Source organism: Tamandua tetradactyla, chromosome 7 (genome assembly GCF_023851605.1).
Source record: "Tamandua tetradactyla isolate mTamTet1 chromosome 7, mTamTet1.pri, whole genome shotgun sequence".
In the NCBI taxonomy this organism is placed as follows: domain Eukaryota; kingdom Metazoa; phylum Chordata; class Mammalia; order Pilosa; family Myrmecophagidae; genus Tamandua; species Tamandua tetradactyla.
The window spans coordinates 71,296,876-71,305,438 of record NC_135333.1 but is presented as its reverse complement, the minus strand read 5'-3'; the positions used below and the strand labels follow the sequence as shown (position 1 = coordinate 71,305,438).

General features: G+C 36.1%; 1 pseudogene; it reads left to right on the top strand.

The window, feature by feature from the left end:
* Window positions 1-1,824: 1,824 nt before the first annotated feature.
* Window positions 1,825-8,563, top strand: part of LOC143690494 (alpha-2-macroglobulin-like) — a 56,084-nt pseudogene continuing 49,345 nt past the window's right edge.

Below are 8,563 nucleotides of genomic sequence, written 5' to 3'. Positions count from 1 at the left end.
GAAATTTATTGTCTCCCAGTTTGGGAGATTAAAAGTCCAAAATCAAGGTCTCACCAGGCCATGATTTCTCCTGGACTCTATACCATTCTGGTGCTGGCCTGATTCACTCCTTGGGGTTCCCTGGCTTGCACCTCTACTTCCTTCACATGGCCATCTGCTTCTTTCTCCGCTTAGCATTAAGTTGTCTTGTTTTTTTATATAGGGACATAGCATTCTGAGGTCATTCATAGCTGTGGAAAGGTGAGGGGGGTCAGGTGGCATAAGAAGTGTTTGGATTTTTTTTTTTTTTAGTTAAGTGTGGCAAAACTATTGCTTTTCAACAAACTAGAATTCTTCATTGTCAGCAAAGTTAAGAGCCACTGCATCAAAGTTCAAGAACCGACTGTATTTAACACAATTTGCAACATTCTGCTATTTTTTTATATGGTTAGAATGTTGAAATGTTCTTGAAGTTAAATAATCAGTATTATCTTTGGGGAAAAAAAGATAGCATGGTATTTGTTTAAGCATAGACATATAGATAAGAGAAACAGAGTAGAGAGCTCAGAAATATTCACACAAATAGAATAAATTATTTTTTACAAACGACCAATAAAATTCAATGGGGAAAAGAGCAGTTTCTTCAACAAATTGGATCAGCAGGTGGTAAATAATAATATAAAACATAACAATTTGCTTCTGATTGTTCTATAGGATTATCTAATACCCAACTTTTCTTGTATCTCACAATTGTCGCTCACCAAATCCTTCTGTCTAATCTTCATTCAACACAGTTATAAACCAGTAAACATTTTTAGGTTGAGACACTGATGAATCTGGTGTTTTGTTAATGGGTGTGGTTTTGTGCCATGTATTTCTACTATCACATAATATATATGTTCCTGAATAGCTCCCATTCTAAAAACAAAGCACACTACACATAACAAGGCTTATGAGAAAATAGGGTTACATTCAACCACAAAAAAATCTATACAACTTTGAAACTAAATAATTAACCCAAAGAAAAGGAAGCCCAATATAAATTTTAGCACAGGTAAATCTCAACTAACGTTTATTCACATACAGCATTATTGTCAATTGATGCATTGCAGATTTAAATCCTAGGGCTGGTATTTTCTCCTTCAAGAAGCAGGTCCTTGAGATTGTATGTTTTGACTAGAGACCAGTTTCATCAACATTAAAAATCTTATTCAAGATGTCCTCTTCTTCATCAATCTTATATTTCTATAAATTTTTCATCTGCACTCACCACTTCTTCAGAGAGATTAACATTAGCAAAAGCATTGGACATTCATAGAGCCACTAAATCAGTAATTAATTATACTAAAAGAAAGAGATTTTCAGAATTTTAAGATTTTTTTCTTAATATATTGCTAGCATTTTCTTTAATTAAGAAAAGGCTTTCTCCTGATGTCTTCAAAACTTTAACATGTGGCATAAAATCCCATAAAAAAAATAACAAAACTCTTTACTGACATAATTCCCTTATTTACTAACCATGTTCAAATCAATTTCTATTATAAAACATAGATTATAGCATAAGAAATGAGGGTTTTATATAAAAAATATATTTTAAATGCAGGAATAGAAAAAACAGTATACTTTATTGTGACCTATATATTTGTTAAGTAAAATTTGAAACATGCACAGAAAAATGAGCCACTGTCATCAGATAGATGCTAAAGAGACAGTTTGGGATCTTCTCTGAAACTTTACTTTTGTAATTTTGATTCTTGAACAAATCAAGTAAATTCAAAATGATATGGGATTAATCTCCCTGATCTTAATGCAAATATAAGATTATTTCAAAAGGCTGTCAGCAAGATGGCAGAGTACTCAGTTGCCAGTGTTCGTCCCCCACAGGAACATCAAAAAGAAGCAGAAACTGTCAGAACCAACTTTGTTAGAACCATGAAAAATAGTCAAAGGTTTACAGCAACCAAACAAATGTTTAATCAAGAAAAGGCAACTTTAAAATGGTAGGATATATTTGTATATTTAATTTCCCTTTCTCTTGCCACCACCGCCCCACCCACTGTGGCTCACCCTGGTCTTGAAGATGGCAGCCCATATTCCCAGCCCTGGTTCTGAAGACAGCAGAAGAGATCTTATTCACAAATTAAAGTGTATGTCTACATTTGCCTGGGAGTTTCCTGAAGATTCTTCCTATCTTGGAACTCTTTCAGGGTGGAAAAGTGATAGACATTGCAAACAACCTGCAGTCACTTGAGGCAAAAGATTATGGTTCAGGCATACTAGACCACCTAAAGGCTGGAGGAAAAGCTGTGGGGATTTTCTTTGGGAGATTAGGGCAGTCAAAAGCAAAAGTATAGAGAAGAATCTAGAAAATTCTGTGCATACCCAAAGCAAGATGCATGCTCAGAAAAGACATGAGACGATCTTAAACTTTCAGGATGATCCCTAGGCTCAGTGCAATCCTTGCTAAGTTTTACAGGACTGCCCAATGCAAGGTGGATCTACAAAGACTGAGAGACTTGTATTTTTGTTGTTGTTATTGCTGTTTCGTTTGTCTGTTTCTTTCAGCTCATAGTATTCAGGAAAATTTCTGTCAAAACACTAACTCAAGCTAAAGCAACAGAGACTTTAGTATTCACACATGACAAAGGCAAATATGAAAACATAATAGGTATAGGAACATATCACCTCTGATCAAGGGCGTAAAGTGGTAACTGGCCCCACTTGTTCATCTCTACAGAAGGCCTGATGAGAGTGCTTCCCTTTCTCCTAACCAGAAACTTCTGAGACCCTCATTTCAAGAAGTATTTCATAGTGAGGTGCAGTAGTAAATTCAGGCCACAGGGTGACATCAAAGGCCAATGAATGGACCACACATACTACATTGCTAAATATAAAATGGAGGCCAAGAGGGCTAAAAAGATCAGGTGTGTAGATGGGGGGAGATAAATTAATCAAATAAATTCAAGCCTAAAAAGAGCCCACAATAAATGATCTCCCCCATCTTGCTCCTGCAACAAATTTGAACAATGGTTTTTATTCATTTCCACTTTCTCTACTTTTTTTTAAGTAATTTACTTCAAAGAGTAAGAGTTAGGGACATTGCCTTTCTATTGTTAAATTGCTGAAATTTAGTTTCCATAGCTATTAAAGAGAGGGAATTTAAAAATAAGGAGAAAGAGGGAATCATGGAATCAAAGGATTTACACTAGGAGTGGGATCTAGAAATGATCTGGCTATATAGTAGCATCAACAGGGGACTTTTTAATGAGGTTAAGGTGGGCATGGTATGCTGGCATCCTATGTTTTAAAAGTCCCCCAACTGTGCATCCTTGTTGAAAACCACAGACCATGCAGTGTTCTTAACCAAGGAGGCTTTGGAAATGTGTGAGATACGAAGATTTAGAGAAAAGGGGTACTACTGGCTTTTTTTGGGGGGTGGGGGGGCTACATGGTCCAGGAATCAAATCCAGGTCTCCTGCATGGAAGTTGAGCATTCTGCCACTGAACCACCTGTCTACTGGCTTTTAATAGTAAGGCCACACATGCTAAATATGTCATACAATGAGCCTGATAATTCCACATGATGTAGAATATTCCTGCTAAAAATATCAATAGCACCCCCACTGGGAGATGCCTAAACCTCTCATTTTTAAAAAAATTTTAATGTAATTTTATTGCTATATATTATACATTCACATACCATGTGCTCTAGTTTGCTAGTTGTCAGAATGCAATATACCAGAAATAGAACAGCTTTTAAAAGAGGGAATTTATTAAGTTGTACGTCCACAGTTCTAAGGTTGTGAAACTGTCCCACCTAAAGTTAGGCTATAGAAATGCCCAATATAAGGCATCCATGGAAAGGCATCCCAGCTTCTTGTTTCATGAAGTTTCCCTGGAGGTGTTTTCTTCTTCATCTCCAAAGGTCTGTGGCTGTGTGGGCTCTGTAGCTCTTTCAAAAATGGTTCCCTCTTAAAGGGCTCCAGTAAGCAACTCCACCCTGAATGGGTGGAGACACAGTTCCATGGAAATCATCTAATCAAAAGTTTCCACCCTGAATGGGTGGAGACACAGTTCCATGGAAATCATCTAATCAAAAGTTACCACCCACAATTGGGTGGGTCACATTTCCATGGATAATTAAAAATCTCCCACCCACCAATACTGAATGAGGATTAAAGGACATGGCTTTTCTGGGATCCAACATAGATTCAAACCAGCATACCATATAATCATCCAAAGTGTACAATCAATGGTTCACCATATCATCATATAGCTGTGCGTTTATCATGACAATCAAATTTTTTTTTCTTTTTTGAATGCTAGGAAAACATTAAAAATCACTGGGGAAAGAGTGATTCGATCAGTGAGTGGAAAAGTATTTGCAAAGCCCCCTTGGGGAATGGTGAGAACACGGAGAAATTCAACTTCCCCAAGTTGAATTCTTGATATTCTCACAAGCAATGTGGACAACCAAAGCTATAGGCTGAGCCCCCAGTCTTGGGGTTTGTTCATATGAAACTTAACCCCACAAAGGATAGGTGAAGCCTATTTAAGATTTAGGCCTAAGAGTCACCCCCTAACTTCTGAAACTTGTAAATATGTCACAATATAAAGCAAATTAACATAGATAATTAAGGTTACCCTTAATATAGGGAGATCATCTTGTATTATTGGAGTGGATCCAGTCTAATCATGTGAGCCCTTAAAAGCACAGAACTTTCTCTGGCTAGTGTCAGAGAGACTCAGCAGAAAAGTAAGTTAAAGAGATTTGAAGCATAAGAGGAACTCAACCTGCCACTGCTAGAAGGGATACCATATGGAAAGCATAAGAAGGAATGTAGGTGGGACCTCAGCCCTTCAACCACAAGGAACTGAATTCCTCCAATAAACTTGGAAGTGAATTCATCCCCAGAGTCTCCAGAAAAGAATGCGCTCTACTGACACTTTGATTTCGCCATGTGAGATGAAACAGAGACCCCAGCTGAACCATATTGTACTCAGATTTTTGACCCACAGAACTGTGAGATAATAAATGGGTATTGTTTCAAGCAGCTAATGTTACAGTAATTTATTGCAGCAGCAATAGAAAACTAATTCCAATATATATGTATGATAGTTGTTCTGTGGAGAGAAGATTGAATGATTGAAGGTGGGAGACAAATTGTTTCATAAGCTATATCATACTCCAAGTAACTAAGATAGATGGTGGCTGAGATGGTGGCTGAGACTACTTAGTAAATAGAAGTAGTGAAAAATCACATTCTGGGTATATTTTGAAAGTGGATCTAAAAGAATTGGCTGATAGATTGATTGGATTAGATATGACATAAAGAGAGATGTCAAGGATTACTCCAAGGTATTTCACTGAGCATCTAAGAGAATAGAGTTATCAACTGCAATGGGAAAGGCTATGAAAAGAGCAGGTTGGTAGAATATCAAGGGCTCCATTTTTAAATGTCAGTGTTGAGACGCCTATTGGACAATCGTTGAGCAGGCAGTCAGTACACATGTTTAGGGAAGAAGTTTCAGAGTGAAGGAGATAGAGATAGAATTTAAGATCACATGATTAGAGAAGGTATCTAGATATAGGGGGGGAAAACTCCAAAGACTAACCCCTGAGGCACTTCAATATTAAGAGTTGGAGAGATGAGGAAAAACTAAGCAAAACTGATTGAAAAGGAAAAGTCAGTGACACAGATGGAAAACCAAGAAACCGTGGTGTCCTGGAAGTAAAGTGAAGAAGGTTCCTAAGAGGAGGGAATAATGATCAATTGAGATAAATAAAGGAGATAGATCAAGTCAATGAGAAGTGAGAAACAATCATTGGAATTAGTGACATGAGGTCACAAATGACTTTGACAAAAATAGTTTCTGTAGAGTTATGTGCATGAAAGCCTAACTGAAGAAGATTCAGGATAAATGGAAAGACATGGAAACAGAAAATTTAAATAACTTTTTTTAAAAATTTGCCTTATAGTGGAGTAGTAGTTGGGACAGTAGGTAGACACAAAGAAAAGCAGAGTCAAGAGGAAGATTTTTTGTTGTTTAATCTTTTTTTAGGAAGGAAAGATAACAGTAGGTTTCTGTGTGTTGATGGTGCTGGTCCAGTACAGAAAGGGCAAGGTGGTGACCTGGAAGGGTGTGGGGGAGAGAATTTCTGGAGTGGGTCCTAAAGTAAGACAGAGGAGGTGGGATACGGTGCTCAGAGGGTTGACTACAAATAGGAATTGAATTGTCAAACAGGGCTCCTACTTTACCTGTTGTAGTCTATTTTGTTAAGTATATGTTAATGTATCACTCATATTTTTTTTTTTTTTTGAAAGGAAGGAAAGACAGAGAAGGAAGGAAGGGAGGAAGAAAGGGAAACATTTTTAAACATTTTCTTGTTTTATTATATTTTGTTTGTTTGTTTGTTTTTTACATGGGCTGGGGCCGGGAATCGAACCGGGGTCCTCCGGCACGGCAGGCAAGCACTCTTGCCCGCTGAGCCACCGCGGCCCGCCCTTTTTTTTTTTAATGAATGAAAAAAAAAAAAAAAAAAAACTGCCTGGAAAGGAATTTACTGAATTGTTAATAGTGGTCACCTTTGGAGAGAGGAGTAGAAGAGTAGGCATGTTGGTCAATGGAAGGTTTTCGAATTTTACTCTTTATTCCTCTGTTTTTTAATCAATGGGTATTCATATAGTACTTATGTTAGCATTTCAATGTTAAATTGCTTTACCTCTTTATAAAGAAACACTTAGGGGCTTAGATATTGCTATTATCACACGTTTGTAATGTGATTATTAATTTAACTCCGATTATTTATTAGAACATTCAGAAAGTTCTTTTATGAAATAAATTTTTAATCTTTCATACATAAATGGCAAATTTTATCCAGCCTGATCAAGAAAGGAAAAACAATTGCAGCAGAAGCATTGGATATTTAATGTGATCCCTTTGACAAAAAGATAAATACACTTGATTTTTATTTGAAATGTTCAATGTCAATTTGTTTAATTTTCTTTTGATTCAGAAAAAAGTTGTTTGAAAAGAACCCTAGATTTGAATTTTTATTTTACTTTTTAAATTTTTACAATTTTTATCCTTCTTTTACAGTTATCTTCTATAACTGACCCTTTACTTACAGACTCTCATAAAATATGCCCCTTGATTATCCTTAAAAATCACAGAGTTTACAATAGAATTATCACAATCAGAATTTTAGCAGAAGAAAATGAGCCATTATTGTCACTGAACAATGGATTGAGTCCTTTTTGGTATAACATTGAAGAAATGATAAGATTTTATTTTTCACATGATGAAACTATCACTTAAGTACATTTGATTTGAAATTTTTTTAAAAAAAATAAATTATACTATATGAATAGCAATGGTCTAAGAATGTTTATGTTTTTCACTTTGTATTTTTTTATTAATTTATAATTAGGGACTAAAAATAAGGGTTAATGTGATAGCGTAAATGTGTTCACAGTCTAGGAAGTGGTTATAAGTCATGCCCAATAAATGGGCTCTCTGCTCTTGAAAGTAGTTAATATTTTACCAGATGAAATGCCCTTCAGCATTTGTAGGATTCAGGCAAAGTGCAGTCAAATATACCCTTGTGTAATTTATTTGAATAGGGCTCAAATATAAGACTGAAACTTATGGGATGCAGGGAGGAGGCAGAAGATTAAATTCAGCCACTGCTAATTATTATAGGGAAAGAACAGTTGATTTAAGGCATCTAACCTCATAATCTTATTTGTCCCTAATCTCAAATAGTCATACTTTCAGTTTCATATCTCTCAATTACACATTCATTCATCAATTATTCATCGGACAACTACATGTATCCTAATAGGAAAGAAAACAGACAAAAATCCCCACCCTCGAAGAGCTCATGCTCTGAAATTAAGAGAAAGATAAAAAGTAATATGAAACAAGTAAATTAAATTATATGTAAGAAGAGTTTAAGTGCTGTGGGAAACAGGAGGAAGATGGGAACTCTGGGGAATGACAAAAAACAGAAAACGAAGGAAAGAGGAAAAAGAAGAGAGAGAGGAAAGAAAGAAGAGAAAGGAGGGAAGGGAAAGAGAAAGAGAACAATGTAACAAATATGGCAAAATGTGAAAAGTTGGTGATCTTGGTGTCTGGGTAGGGAGTATATTGGAGTATATTAGATCTCATATACTGGGAAAGACAGAAAATATGTTGTGGGACTATCTGTAATGGCCATTTGGGGGAAGTCCTCATTGACACACACCTATTCAAGCCTTGCTGCAGCAATAAGAAAACAACTGCTGAGAAGCCAGAGGAGCAGAGGTCAGAGCCTCTACCCATCTCCACTCAGGAGTGGTGACTGAGCTTTATAGAAGAGGGACAAAAAAAAAATTTTTTTTTAAAGACAGCAAAACAACGAATTGGCCCTCCTATTTTTAATTATTCTGCCAAAAGACCCAATATCTAGAATGGTTGTGAATGGGTTATTTTCCCCCCAGCTCCATAAACTCTGAAGCCAGAGTCTAAATTACTAAAAGAAAAAGAGAATTGTATATAATATTTAAGATGCTGAGTATGTCATAAGAAAATCGAATTCTGA